Here is a 15,731-nt window from a genome sequence, read left to right as displayed (position 1 = left end):
ACCGTAGCAGCAGCGCGGTTCCGGACTGAAGTGCCTAAAGCCGCTCGGTCACAGCGGCCGGCAACATCAGCAACAGCGGCGTCTGTACGTATACGTACAGGCTTAGTTATCTCATCCATTCATTACGAAACGTGGATGAAGCAAAGCGCGACACAGAGCGCAACAAAGTCCTCCACAAAAACTTCCGAGCACTCAGAAACAAGTAACGTGCAGTCGGATGAACTTGAGGACATTATACAATACACCTATGACGAATTTCGCGTAACCACAAAGGTTACTTCCGCAAAAGTACTACAGCTGAAATACAAACTCGTTCATTGGACAATATCACTCGCAAAACTGACTGGGCATATAGAACAGTTAGAAAAAGAAAATGCCAGGCTTAGGGGAGAAAACAAAAACACAAGACGGTCCGTCCGTTCGTTCACTAGTGTGGCAGTCACTGCTCCTCTCTTTCAGACTGAGACAACACAAGTCAAGCAAGGTAGCACACTGTTCATCAAATCCAAGGGCAAGAAAGACGCAAAGGAAACACAGACACGTCTGACAGAGTTCACTGACCCCATGAAAGAAAATATAAGAAACAAGAAAATCAAGACAGCAAACAACGTTGTCATAATAGAAACAGTAGCTGAAACAAAATTCGGAGCTAAATAAAAAAAAATGACATGGAGTCACTCTCTCACTGTCCAACTCGTTCTCACCCCTCTCCATGTCTATCTCCTCCTCCCCTCCCCCCTCTCTCTGTCCATCTCCTGTCCTGCCGTCTCTTGCAGCTCCTCCTCTTCTGTCTCTCTGCCTATTACTTCTTCTTCTTCTTCTCACTATTAATCTTCGAATTCTCCCACCCTCTGTTCATCTCGTCTTTCCATTGTCTGTTAGGCAATTTTCTCGTCCCCTCTCTCAGTCCATCTCCTTCGCCCAATCTGTGTCCATTTCTTCTTTCCCCCTCTCCATGTGCCCATCTCTTCCGCTATCCTTCTCTCTTCACATTATTAGCACTATCCCAGCAGGAGGCTGATTCTGCTTACTCCCACAATATTTGTTTCCAGTTCGTAACAAGCATGTATACCAAATTTGATTGAAACCGTTCCCGGGATTAGGCTTTACCTGTAGCTTTGCCTGCGTACACACGCGTCAAATATTCTCGTATTACATATGTATTTAATGTATTTCACTCGTATCTGTACACATCATTTTCACACAACCGAACGTTAATGACGTCGTATTTCTTGAACTATGTGTCGTACAGAGATGTAATTTTGCTGGCACACTGATTGGTATATGTGAAACTGTCTGCAAAATTTGTCGTAACCTAAGGACAACACACACATCCATGCCCAAGGCAGGATTCGAACCTGCGACCGTAGCGGTCACGCGGTTCCAGACTGTAGCACCTAGAACCGCACGGCCACACCGGCCGGCAAAGTATATTCCTTTCATCATTTTGTGGGGGTGGTCAGCAAGGAAAAGTTTCGTAGCGGTTTAATATTATGTGTAAAGTTTGTAGTAAGTCACTAAATGCTCTCATTGGCAAATATGTGATGAGTGAAGTATGGGTATTCGCGTGTCATTTTAACCCACATCCAGCCCTTAGATAAAAAAAAAGTTTTTCATCACCTCGGTTCCGAGCGTTCCGGAACCTGTACAGGTCAACATAAACATCATTTCCTCCCTTTTTATAGCGCATGAAAACCACACATTCCATATTGTATCATCATACAGCGAGACCTCTAATACCCAGTAGCACGTCCTCTTGCATTGGTGCATGCCTGTATTAGTCGTGGCATACTATTCATAAGTTAATGAATACACTGTTGGTCCAGATTGTCCCACTCCTCAACGACGATTCGACGACGTAGGTCCCTCAGAGTGGTTGGTGGGTCACGTCGTCCATAAACAGCCCTTTTGAATCTATCCCAGGCATGTTAATAGGGTACATGTCTGAAGAACATGCTGGCCACTCTAGTCGAGCGATGTCGTTATCCTAAAGGAAGCCATCCGCAAGATGTACACGATGGGGGTGCGAATTGTCGTCCATGAAGACGAATGACTCAACAATATGCTGCCGATATGGTTGCACTATCGATCGGAGGATGGCATTCACGTATTGTACAGCCATTGCGACGCCTTCCATTACCACCAGCGCGTACGTCGGCCCCTCATAATGGCAACCCAAAACAGCAGGGAACCTCCACCTTGCTGCACTCGCTGGACAGTTTGTGTAAGGCGTTCAGCCTGACTGGTTTGCCTCCAAACGCGTTTCCGACGATTGTCTATTTGAAGGCATATGCGACAATCATCGGTGAAGAGAACGTGATGCTAAACCTAAGCGGTCCATTCGGCATGTTGTTGGGCCCATCTTTACCGCGCTGCATGGTGTCGTGGTTGCAAAGGTGGACCTCGCCATGGACGTCGGGAGTGAAGTTGCGCATCATGCAGCCTATTGCGCAAAGTTGGAGTCGTAACACGACGTCCTGTGGCTACACGAATAGCATTATTCAACCTGGTGGCGTTGCTGTCATGACTCCTCCCAGCCATACTCCGTAGGTAGCGATCATCCATTGCAGTAACAGCCCTTGGGTGGCCTGAGTGAAGCATGTCATCGACAGTTCCGGTCTCTCTGTATCTCCTCCATGTCCGGACAACATCGCTTTGCTTCACTCTGAGACGCTTGGAAACTTCCCTTGCTGAGAGCCCTTCCTGGAACAAAGTAACAATGCGGACGCGATCGAACCGCTGTTGAACTACAGACTACACGAGCGTGTACCTCTTTTCTGGTGAAATGACTGGAACTGATCGGCTGTCGGACCCCCTCCGTCTAATAGGCGCTGCTCACGCATGGTTGTTTACATCTTTGGGCGGGTTTAGTGACATCTCTGAACAGTCAAAGGGACTGTTTCTGTGATACAGTATCCACAGTCAACGGCTGTCTTCGGGGGTTGTGGGAACTGGGGTGATGCAAAACATGTTTTGATGTGTGTTTTATCGAAGATTGAATGAACCTCGTACCGGAATGATGGAAAGTTCAGAACGTCCCACACTCGCACACTTCCTGAAGGATCAACGAAGGAAGCAGACGTTTGCCTGTAGTCACTGATGCTGCAGTAAACGCGTGGGCAATCGGCGGCCGCATAGGGCCAGATCCGTCTCGTGATTGGTTTCAGTCTGGTCCGCAGAAGAAATTCTCGAAGGTACTCCTAATTGTTCATCGACTGGGACTCCCTGTCCCATAGCTCTGTTTTGTTCTTCTCTTCTTTGTCTTATTAACATTAGTAAATCATTTCGTCCGTTATGGATGAAGTAGGAAAAAAACTGTTGAAATGGAAGGTATTTTATAATGTATTACTCTAGCTGCAACCAATTGATTTTATAGGCTTTTAATTTTCCATGACGACATTTCGAGATGCCTACCAAACTATTTTCATATGTTAACATTTGCGTGTCATGAACATTGTTTCTTTTCTAACGGCGTTGGATAATTTTGCAACGGAACTTTTAAAGACAGCTACTGTAAAAGATCGTAAGTAAAGATACAATATTCGAGACGCGTAAATAAATGCAAACGTTTGAGGATGAGGTGAACATAAAATTAATGTGCTATCAAAAGCGCATGTTTTGAGGCACAATTTGTCGGCGTGGTGTCTCTGTCAATGGGTGCCATTCGTATCGTTCCGTTGCTCCATGAAGATTAAAGTCACGAACACCTTAGTTTTGTCTTCGTGCGCTAGGGGCGCTCCTGTCAGGGTACGTGGCAAGGAAGCCCGCGAGAGTAACCCTTAAATACTAAAGAGGGAGAAAATATTACACTGCTAATAAACCATTGTATATCGATCTACTACACATTTTATTCACAGGAAGTCATAATTTATAAGTTATGCATCCGTTACTTACAATTATTAAATATCCAGTTTCATAAATACCAAATTAAGTATAAAATGTCCTGTTTTATACCATTCCGCTATCGTAAATTTTATGAGGGTTTAATAATCTAGGGTTAAGTAAGCCTGTGCACGAGGCCCCGGGCCATCAACAGTACGTCATGCCTGCTAATGTGGTTGGACTTAGTACGTGCAGCTGTAGTTTGTACAGTGAAAGAAGATCCCTGACAGTTAAAGTGGGCTTGGCGCGGCTGCTTCGCGAGTCTACCGCAACCAGTCACATAACGTGATTTTGTATACGCCTCTATGACAACGGTTAGCCACCGTATCTCAGTGGTCAGAGGGTCTGGCCGCTACGCGGAGCACCCGCCTTCTATTCCTGGTACTGCCAGCGATGTTTTCTCGTGGGAGGACTGGAACAGGGTGCGCTAAGCCTCATGATGCCGAGTAAGGAGCTACATGCATGGGGAGTAGCGGCCTCAAGGTCTAGAAAGCCGACAACGACAACGGCCGGGAGAGCCGTGTGCTGATCCGATGCTCTTCCGTACCCCGTCGGAAAGACGGCATTGGCAGAGGACGGCACTGCTATCGGTCGGCTCCGTTTGGCCCGTCTGGGTCAGAACGAAGATCTTTGCCTTTACTTGCTCTCGACGACGCCCCTGTATCGCCACAGATCTAAGGACTGCTAATTGTTTTCGGAATGTAGCTTGCGTACCGTAAGCAGCATTCAGCGCTTCTAGTTTTGCCCCACGAAGTATAGGGCAGCAATAATGATCTTTTCAGTATAGACATAGGCCGATTGAGCCTGGTTTATAGTAGAGTGTGTTGTATTCTTCGACTGAAGTATGTCAACCATCAGGGCGGCGAATAAACGGACGATCGAACCATGGACTTGCCTTTGCTTCTTTGACGAATCTTATCACTAATTAACTATTACCTGACACACTTCAGAGGAGTGGCGTACTAACACAGTGGGATGGATAGCGCCCTGGCGACAACAATTGTTATAACAAATAACCTATGCATATGTTTTCTTGAAAATTTTCTTATAACTTTTCAAAATAAGAATAAAAATTCAAATACCGGAAAAATCGAAAAACGTTAGTTAAAAAAATATTTCTTTGTGTTTTCGTATAAATGGCTAAAAATTGAAATGGGTTTGCTCAAGTTACAGTATTACGGCTAATTCTCTTACGCTGACAGTGGGCTGCACGAAGAAGTTCCTCTTCACGCTGAGGCGTCCTTGTCTTTCCACATCAGCCCCCATCGCGAGTAGTAGGCTTAAAAATTCCACACTCCCTAAGATGACGATCAATTGCTTCGGAGTCATTCTGTCAGCGGCACTGTTATTCTGGAAATCTCTTCCGATACAAATATACAAACAATGAGCGCCACATTCATAACCATCTGCTAATCCGTACAGCAAAGGAAATAGGCAACTCCGCATCTGAGTACACTTTTATTGAACTGTACGAGAAACCAAGTCCATGGTGAAACCTAAACAGTTGATGATACTGAGTGCTTGATGCTAGCAGAGGAATGAAGTTACTGGGATGTCAACACAAGTGATGATGTGAGTCACATTTAAAAATTACTTTCGTTCAAATGGAATAACAAACACTGGCGGTAAACCTAAGAATTACAACTTACTGTACATTCTAACGAAACGCTACCAAGAGGGTATTTTGAACATTTCATGTAAGAACACGTTTTGTGCAATGCTGGTACGTCTTATTTCTGTGTGTTTTCCATGATTAATATGATTATGAAGAGAAGTAGGACATGAGCCCCTACATGAAACTAAAGCGTTTCCAGACCAATGTAACACATTTTATTCCTGTGTATAGGAGAAATGTTTCCAGAATGTGGGTCACACTGTACCTTTTTGTTACACTCTGTATGAGACAAATGACAAGAAGTTATGTCCGATAAGATGACTTCTACATCAGTTAGAAATGAACTAAGAGCACATTTTATTGCATGAGACAAATTATGGCTGTTTCCCTCTTGTTATGGATTCACAAAGACGAAATTTAACAGACTTTCTCTTAAATCGTTCTCATCCGAAACATGTATGATACTTTTATGCTACTATGGTGCTATATGATCAAACGTTTTATGACCTTGTAAAAAACATGTGCAACAAATCAATGTCTGTGCCATAGGTTAGCACATTTATTCTGCGCAATATTTAAATCTGGAAGTATTTGGACCTTACTGTGACCCATCAGGCCCTTCAAAATGAAATGGTACACATTGTAGCTGTTTTGCTAGACGGGCATGTGTTGGTCTGCAAGTGTGACTCGTGTCCCTGTACGTAGTTTTAGAGTGTTGCCAAATGGCCGTGCGGTTCTAGGCACTTCAGTCCGGAACCGCGTGACTGCTACGGTCGCAGGTTCGAATCCTGCCTCGAGCATGGATGTGTGTGATGTCCTTAGGTTAGTTAGGTTTAAGTAGTTCTAAGTTCTAGGGGACTGACGACCTCAGCTGTTAAGTCCCATAGTGCTCAGAGCCATTTGAACCATTTTGTAGAGTGTTATGCGTTTGTTGGTTCCACTCAGACAAAGTCGACAATCAAGCACGCTCTGTGTGGAGTGCGGTCATGGGTGCACTGCGTTTCGCACCAGTCAGACGGCAGCCTATAGATTACCAACATTCTCCCTATACCGATACGGAGGAAGACTGTTCTTATAAGATGGTACAAGAGAGCCTTTATCTCAGGAAATGGCTAGAATCAAAATACGCAACTTGACATAATACAGAAAAACTGAGTAAGTGTGTCGCGAAGGTTCAAAATGGCTCTGAGCGCTATGGGACTTAACATCTCAGGTCATCAGTCCCCTAGAACTTAGAACTACTTAAACCTAACTAACCTAAGGACACCACACACATCCATGCCGGAGGCAAGATTCGAACCTGCGGGCGTAGCGGTAGCGCGGTTCCAAACTGAAGCGCCTAGAACCGCTCAGCCACATCGGCCGGCGTACCCACTTTCAAATATTTGTCTGAAATATGAGGGGCGATCGAAAGAAAAGGTACTAAACGACACTGTGTGTATAATGGCAGTATTAATTCAAAAGCAGTCACCAGAGTCGTGAGTACAAAGTAAAGTAAAGTTCTGGTAACATATTATGGGACCAAACTGCTTGGTTCTACGGTCCCTAAGCTTAAACACTACTTAATCTAACTAAAGCTAACTTACGCTTCGCGTGACGCGAAGGGAGGGTAAACAAAGGACTAGAGAGGGATTAACACAAGGAAATATGAATCTGTTCACGACGCATCTGTTAAGAGTACCAGGTTTCGTTGTGCCGAGGAATTAGATGTCCCATCGTCAGCGGCTGCTTAACGAGTATGGGCTAGCAAAGGCTATTTTTATGGGGCCTAGGGTTGGGTCAATCGTGTCGCTGCACATCTGAAAAGACTACCACTTGGATGAATAACCAAACGAAAAACGAACTCCTATTACACTCGGAGTGGTACAAACCTGTTCTAAATGATGCTGCACGTCAGATGTCCCACGAGTAACGGTCTTGTGTACATGGCGTTAATCAGTTTATATACAGCGCTGTTTCGGGTTTGTACTGTCGTCGACGAAGATAGGAAGGAGACTGAGAAACCTCATGCCAACACCTACATTACTCCTCCTGGATAGTAGAAGATGGCCGCTGAGGTTAGCGTCCGAATCCGATCGACGATCACGATTAATGGGGTCACATGGCATCACTTCTCCCATCTTGTCGTCCAAATGCCGGCGACGGACATCTCTTCGCCGCCTGGATTCTAATCGGCCGCTTCCGAGTCGAGGGTTAGTCTCCTAGACTAGTGTCACAGTCCTGCCACATAGGATATTGATAATATCAGTAACGCTACTTTAGCGATTCCTCGACGGGCGGCGGTAAATGTGTATCATTTATGCCGGCCATGCCAACAGTCCGCGATGCAAACTGCGGAAGGACAATACAACTGGCTGCAGAACGGATGTAAGACATCGGGCACTCTCCTATGGTGGATCAGCCATCTTGCACCGGAATGCGCAGTCGCAGTCGCGGCCGCACGCCTTTCACTGCCTCCCCGCTCCGCTTCGTCTCCAAAGACCTTGACGCCGCCTGCAGTGCTCGACGTCAGGTCCTTAACTCTGGAACGTTGTCTTGTCTCGTACGAAACAGCCTTGCCTGATGGACTAAATTCTTATCGATACTGCACGCGTTACTAGTGACGGAGAACAGGCATGAGGTATCAGCCAGAATCTCCTAAAACGCATTTGCCAGCCGTATCTACAACTCTTGGATTATTTATCATGTAATGTCGTGTTTTCCCACATAAAAGGGCCATTCTTCTGGATTGCATACATTAGATTTGCTTTTTTCGGTGGGTCACAGCAGTTAAGAAGACCGTCTGCGCGAAGTGTTTTTCTTTCCCTTAGTACCTGATGTATCACGTAAAAGTTATAAATAAGGTGCATGTATTTATTTATAGCTGGTAATCATATAGTTCATCTACCTAGAAAATACAGCAGACTGTAATTTTCTGTTGTTAATGTAGGTCTAAGTAACGTTATACAAGGTGGTCAAATTCCCGTTACAGACTTCTAGGACTTGTAGAGGGGAGTGAGTACATCATATTTTGAATAGGAACCCATGTCCGGAAACGTCATCCAACGAGACTACAGAGCGTCAAAGTTATAGGCGCGGACGTCTGTAAATGTACGTATACACGGGGTCATCCCGTGATTATGTTACAGACTCTATAGGATGATGGAGAACGATAAATGTATTAATTTGAAGTAAGGATCCCTGTACCGGAAACGAATGAGTCTAAAGTTATAAACGAAAACCGTTCTGATACCTCTGACAGTTGAATACATGTACCGGTTCTTGTGTTGCGAAGAGTGTAGGACTGGTAACTTTCAGTGGTGGTAGTGTGGATAAAAACGAGAAAAAATGTCGAATAAACGTGGGCTCTAAATTGCATACCTGAGGAGCTATGACCATTCGGTCATCTTCGCTAATGCGAAACACATCTCCACTATTGAGCCCTTATCATGAAGGGCGTGACAACAGGATATACCATTCCTGCCACATACGTACTGGCGAATTTCAATGACACTGAAAACATTTGCGCGCCTTTCATAGATCTCTGAATGTGTAGAATATTTATTTTCGAACTCAAAGCCCATTAGAAACAAATACTGGCGTGTCAGAATTAAATGCTATCTGAGGTCGTTGATATCAACAGTCAACGGGCGGTTGGATTTTGTCAATCCTTTTGCACTAACCGCAAAGCCAAGCTCCACCTTCTCCCTCAGCGCTTTCTCCAGGAAGGTATGGGAGTCATAATTGGGTGGCCTGAAGCAAACTACCTTTACTGATCGATACAGTACGACAAAACCAGGAGAATCAAATTAATCATGGCCTTGCGGCTTTCGCCTGAAATGAATTAAGATAAATTAGTAAGTGTCCAAGGGCAAGTCCATTTTCTTATCAATCCCGCGTCCGGCAATCCTGATTTAGGTTTTCCGTGATTTCCCTAAATCGCTCCAGGCAAATTCCGAGATGGTTCCTTTCAAAGGGTATGCCCGACTTCCTTCCCCATCCTTACCTAACCCTATGAGACCGATATCCTCGCTGTTTGGTCTCTTCCCCCAAACAACCAACCATTTTCTTATCAAACTACAAATTTTCTCGTTTCAAGTAATGAAATGTCGTCAAATGTAACTTATAAAACCTTTTATTAAAATTAATCAAAATCGTAACGCATTATCACTCATACTCAATCAGTCGGCGCCAAACAACTCTCAAGATGCTCCATTAAGCAGAAACTGGTAAGAAGTAATACAGAGATGCATTTTCGAGTGGGTTTTTATTATATACTTCATTACGAACACTCATTCCGTGTTCCGTCCGACCCCGGTAGCTGAGTGCGCCGGTACGGTAGCTCAGCGTGTTCGGTCAGAGAGCTGCGTGCTCTCTGTAATAAAAAGCTGAGTCAAGGAATAGAGGATCAACGTTAACAGATGTCTTGTGATGTCCGCCCAGACCAAACGCAACGGACTACATCGAAAAAAAAAAAAAACAGTGGTCAGCGCGACAGAATGTCAATCCTAGGGGCCCGGGTTCGATTCCCGGCTGGGTCGGAGATTTTCTCCGCTCAGGGACTGGGTGTTGTTGTCCTAATCATCATCATTTCATCCCCATCGACGCTCAAGTCGCCGAAGTGGCGTCAAGTAGAAAGACTTGCACCCGGCGCACGGTCTACCCGACGGGAGGCCCTAGTCACACAACATTAACATTTCATTCTGTGTTCCAAAACAGGCTTTAAATTGTTACTTATGTGGAAATCCTTTGCCACTATGCAGACACTATCCTATTTCGATGTAAGCAAACATAGGGCTTGTTGTTTACACTATACTTGTGTATAGCATTCCGTTAAGAGTCAAGCAACTATCTTGTTCCATTACCTGCCTATAATATCTTTCTTTGGGAAAGTTCTTATAATCAGTGCGCGTAAGATATGGAACAACATCGCAATTTTCATCCATGCCTCCGCAGTATCATCTTTTCAGATATCATTAAAGCAGGAACTGATTATAACATTAGCTCTTTGAGAAAGGGCGGAACGGAGACTAGTATTTGACGTCACGTTTTTAATGTGGTCATTGTAGAAGGGGCAATGCCATTCCTTGTATACATGATGGCATTGCTCTTATCTACTTTATTTGGTTACTTTGAAATGTTAATCATACGTGTGTCCAAGCATGAAGTACAGTTGATGGCAATCTGACGACTGTTGCATGCAATCTTCGTGGCATTATAATTTTGATGGTCGTCAGAGTAAGTAGACAGCGTAAATGAAAAAAAAGTCACATACAAGTGGTACACAGTGCGAAGAAGTAGTAGGAGGGCTATTCGTTCATCAAGGTCCAATCGGTCGCGAAAGAAAGCCACAGTGACATACAAAAAAAAAATTTTTTTTTAAAGTTAGCTAGATGTTCCAGTTATTCCTGTACATAGTCGCCACTCCAACTTGGTCATTTGTCGTAGTTTGGCACCAACACACCTATACCCTCGTCATAGAGTGTAGCTACCTGTGATTTCCGCCAACACTCTACGCTGCTGTGCAGGTCGATCTCTGTGCCAAAATGATGTCGTCACGGACAGTGTTTCATACGAGCAGAGATGAAACTTGTAGGTAGCCTAGCCCGGGCTGTACGCTGGATGATCAAAAATTTCCCGACGAAAACGCTCCATTGTGCGACCGAGAATTGTCACGAGAAAGGAAATGCATGACAGCTGCGTTATGTGGTCTGCACGAAAATCTATCAGTGAGCACTCATACTTGGCGGGAGACACCGTTTTCCAGGCATCTTTACGTGCTCACTATGCGTTCAAAACTGATAACAGTGACGTTACGCGATAGACTGGTGTACTAGACACACTGCCCAACATATCTGTGAAAGCTTCATCGGATTTTCGATGTGGCTTCCACTTCGTGTTCGATCGGACCTGCTGTTGTCTTCAGTCCTCAGATTGGTTTGATGCAGTTCTCCATGCTACTCTATCCTGTGCGAGCTTCTTCATCTCCCAGTACCTTCTGCAACCTACATCCTTCTGAATCTGCTTAGTGTATTCATCTCTTGGTCTCCCTCTACGATTTTTACCCTCCACCCTGCCCTACAATGCTAAATTTGTGATCCCTTGATGCCTCAGAACATGTCCTACCAACCGATCCCTTCCTCTAGTTTAGTTGTGCCACAAACTCCTCTTCTCCCCAATTCTATTCAATATATCCTCATTAGTTATGTGATCTACCCATCTAATCTTCAGCATTCTTCTGTAGCACCACATTTCGAAAGCTTCTATTCTCTTCTTGTCCAAACTGTTTATCGTCCATGTTTCACTTCCATACATGGCTACACTCCATACAAATACTTTTAGAAACGACTTCCTGACACTTAAATCTATACTCGATGTTAACAAATTTCTCTTCTTCAGAAACGCTTTCCTTGCCATTGCCAGTCTACATTTTATATCCTCTCTACTTCGACCATCATCAGTTATTTTGCTCCCCAAATAGCAAAACTCCTTTACTACTTTAAGTGTCTCATTTCCTAATCTAATTCCCTCAGCATCACCCGAGTTAACTCGACTACATTCCATTATCCTCGTTTTGCTTATGTTGATGTTCATCTTATATCGTCCTTTCAAGACACTGTCCATTCCGTTCAACTGCTCTTCCAAGTCCTTTGCTGTCTCTGACAGAATTACAATATCATCGGCGAACCTCAAAGTTTTTATTTCATCTCCATGGATTTTAATACCTACTCCGAATTTTTCTTTTGTTTCCTTTACTGCTTGCTCAATATACAGATTGAATAACATCGGGGATAGGCTACAACCCTGTCTCACTCCCTTCCCAACCACTGCTTCCCTTTCATACCCTTCGACTCTTATAACTGCCATCTGGTTTCTGTGCAAATTGTAAATAACCTTTCGCTCCCTGTATTTTACCCCTGCCACCTTCAGAATTTGAAAGAGAGTATTCCAATCAACATTGTCAAAAGCTTTCTCTAAGTCTACATATGACAGAAACGTAGATTTGCCTTTCCTTAATCTTTTTTCTAAGATAAGTAGTAGGGTCAGTATTGCCTCACGTGTTCCAACATTTCTACGGAATCCAAACTGGTCTTCCCCGAGGTCGGCTTCTATCAGTTTTTCCATTCGTCTGTAAAGAATTCGCGTTAGTATTTTGCAGCTGTGACTTATTAAACTGATAGTTCGGTAATTTTCACATCTGTCACGCCTGCTTTCTTTGGGTTTTGAATTATTATATTCTTCTTGAAGTCTGAGGGTATTTCGCCTGTCTCATACATCTTGCTCACCAGATGGTAGAGTTTTGTCAGGACTGGCTCTCCCAAGACCGTCAGTAGTTCCAATGGAATGTTGTCTACTCCCGGGGCCTTGTTTCGACTCAGGTCTTTCAGTGCTCTGTCAAACTCTTCACGCAGTATCGTATCTCCCATTTCATCTTCATCTACATCCTCTTCATTTCCATAATATTGTCCTCAAGTACACCGCCCTTGTATTGACACTCTATATACTCCTTCCACCTTTCTGCTTTCCCTTCTTTGCTTAGAACTTGGTTTCCATCTGAAAGTGGCTCTCTTTTCTCGGAAGGTCTCTCTAATTTTCCTGTAGGCAGTATCTATCTTACTCCTAGTGAGATAAGCCTCTACATCCTTACATTTGTCTTCTAGCCATCCCTGCTTAGCCATTTTGCACTTCCTGTCGATCTCATTTTTGAGACGTTTGTATTCCTTTTTGCCTGTTTTACTTACTGCATTTTTATATTTTCTCCTTTCATCAATTAAATTCAATATTTCTTCTGTTACCCAAGGATTTCTACTAACCCTCGTCTTTTTACCTACTTGATCCTCTGCTGCCTTCACTGCTTCATCCCTCAAAGCTACCCATTCTTCTTCTACTGTATTTATTTCCCCCATTCCTGTCAATTGCTCCCTTATGCTCTCCCTGACTCTCTGTACAACCTCTGGTTCTTTTAGTTTATCCAGGTCCCATCTCCTTAACTTCCCACCTTTTTGCAGTTTCTTCAGTTTTAATCTACAGGTCATAACCAATAGATTGTGGTCAGAGTCCACATCTGCCCCTGGAAATGTCTTACAATTTAAAACCTGGTTCCTAAATCTCTGTCTTACCATTATATAATCTATCTGATACCTTCTAGTGTCTCCAGTATTCTTCCATGTATACAACCTTCTTTTATGATTCTTGAACCAATCGGACCCTCGTAAAAAAGAGGTCAGTCAGAGAGAATGAAAAAGATACTGTGTTAAACCCAGAAGGTAACAGAAGGAATGATTGATCCTAATCGTGGTCCACATTTGATTTTATCGAAACTGAGAAGAGGAAATAAAGAGGGCTAAATGAAGAGGACTCTCGATTATGACTGCTTATTAGCGAACCTCTCGGGGTTGGTACGTTCCATTTCGGCATCAGACGTCACTCGCTGGCACACTAGAGTTAAAGTGCTGCGGGACCACAAGGCAAGAGCCGGAGTGTTAATGCATATGTAAATGCGGAGAGTGCGGCCGACACCTCGCGGCGCCGGCGGCGGAGGAGCTGAGCCGGCTGCGGGCTGCCGGCTCCAGGAATAGCCGGCCGTCCGGCGCGGATCGATGCACGCAAGTGCACTCCTGCGGCGGCAGTGGCGGGCCTGCTGCGCTGCTGGCCTAATTCCCAGGGGGCCTCCCCTCCTCGCACTGTTTGTGTGCCACTGGGGGACTGCCGCAGGCGGAGGCCGGAGGCTGTGGGGAAGCGGCGGCTGCGGCGCATGCCCGCCACGTACCATCGCTTTCCCCCAGCCTCTCTTTCCTCACACAGTGCATACGTGCATTCCTGTCGTACTACATCTTGGTACGGTCGTATAATTTTCTGTTCGTACTTCAGAGATGCATACCTGTGGCCGTATCGATTTCTGGCGTCAGCGCACCTTTACGCAAAGAAAAGTTGTTCTTTGATCAGAGATACCAGACGTGGATAGGAGTTTTCAGCGCGCGTTGGGCGAATCTGTGGACTGGTGTACTGGACGACAGTAGTAAGCCGTGCAGCAAGAGACGGGCGCATTTGTGGACTGCAGGCCCGGAGGTTGCTGTTTAGTCGGTGGTTGGCGGGGAGCGCATCACATCGAAATCAGTGTCTGGCACGCCCTAATGATTTGGTGAGAGTCGGCATTCAGTTCGGAATTTGAACTTGTTCATTCGTCTGTGATCGACTCCGGTCGGGTGCAGGCTCATTTTGTAAATTAAACTGTTTTCGGTTAGCAAGTCTCTGGTGCATTTTTGCTATTTCCTCTGGGACACATCACATTGGATGTTGCGCCGAAGAGCGAGTTAGGCATTTCATTGACTGTAGTGTGACAAAATTGTACCCTGGCAGTGTTCTGCAAATTTCCACGTAAATGCGGCTAATCGGATCCCTTTCTACAGTCTGGAACCGCGTGGCCGCTACGGTCGCAGGTTCGAATCCTGCCTCGGGCATGGATGTGTGTGATGTCCTTAGGTTAGTTAGGTTTCAGTAGTTCTAAGTTCTAGGGGACTGATGACCTCAGAAGTTAAGTCCCATAGTGCTCAGAGCCATGTGAACCATTTTTTTTGGATCCCTTTCTGTTGTAGCCTTTCCGGGGTGTGTACATCATGTTGAACTGTGTTCATGACACTCTAGAGGAGTGATGTCAGATTCAGGGCACTTATTGATTGTGGATACAAGTTCTCAGGTTCCACTGGCCGAAATTTGCATGTGAGTGAGTTGATTGGTTTCTGTCATCACAAAGCTGACAATAAATCCCGTCAAAGTTTATCTGTACTGTTCCAGATTGCCTCACGCTCAAGAGGCAGGGTGAACGTAAAGTTGATTAAGTCTGATAGCTATAATTAGTCGTTTATAGAGTTTGTTCTTGGCCTGGGACTGTAGTAATGTGAGCCATATACCTGATATTGATGGAAGGTTGATTTGCGTGCGGCAGCATTAGCTCATGTTATGCTTCAGTGAAACGTAATTAAATTTTGTTACTGGTTCTTCTGTAACGTTGGTTTTCTCACAACCGGATTTATTGAAATGGCGTTAGGTCATTGACATGGCCAGATACGGTGCACTAACTTGAAAAAGTTTCTGGAATTAAGCTTATTTGCTTCAGAAAGAATATTTTAGAACGATTTTAAATTTTTAAAGTTCTTGTTGCTAATGTTTAAGGGAAAAGGAAACCTGGGCAAACTAGAACTTCAGTGAATATTCTAAATACCTTGTATCATTGTAACTTTTAAAGGTTATTGAT

Source organism: Schistocerca americana, chromosome 4 (genome assembly GCF_021461395.2).
Source record: "Schistocerca americana isolate TAMUIC-IGC-003095 chromosome 4, iqSchAmer2.1, whole genome shotgun sequence".
Classification (NCBI taxonomy): domain Eukaryota; kingdom Metazoa; phylum Arthropoda; class Insecta; order Orthoptera; family Acrididae; genus Schistocerca; species Schistocerca americana.
The sequence above is the reverse complement of the archived record's forward strand: the minus strand, read 5'-3'. Positions refer to the sequence as shown.